This window comes from Fulmarus glacialis, unplaced genomic scaffold (assembly GCF_000690835.1).
Source record: "Fulmarus glacialis isolate BGI_N327 unplaced genomic scaffold, ASM69083v1 scaffold19964, whole genome shotgun sequence".
Taxonomy (NCBI): Eukaryota; Metazoa; Chordata; class Aves; order Procellariiformes; family Procellariidae; genus Fulmarus; species Fulmarus glacialis.
The window spans coordinates 5,834-6,110 of record NW_009208935.1 but is presented as its reverse complement, the minus strand read 5'-3'; the positions used below and the strand labels follow the sequence as shown (position 1 = coordinate 6,110).

General features: G+C 56.3%; 1 protein-coding gene across 1 annotated transcript in view; it reads right to left on the bottom strand.

The window, feature by feature from the left end:
- Positions 1–277, bottom strand: part of GTF2IRD1 (GTF2I repeat domain containing 1) — a gene marked incomplete at its 3' end in the record, with an annotated part of 31,791 nt that overhangs the window by 28,781 nt on the left and 2,733 nt on the right. The window lies entirely within an intron of this gene.

Below are 277 nucleotides of genomic sequence, written 5' to 3'. Positions count from 1 at the left end.
CACTTTCCTCTCAGCTCCCAGGCTGTTTTAGGAGAGCTGGCAGAGGCACAGAGTCGGCACAGTGGGCTGGGAGCCGGCCTCACCACACACCGGGCTGCCACCGGTCACACACATCCCTGCGATACCTGGTGACCCCAATCTGAGACCGGGGGGGACCACAGCTCTTGCTCAAGTCATCCTTTCACCACTGTTAGCCCCTCAAAAAAAAAAAGCAGCTCCACAAGCAACACTCCCAGCTTCCAAATCCATCCCTGTCTTCCTAAAACCAGGAAACAAG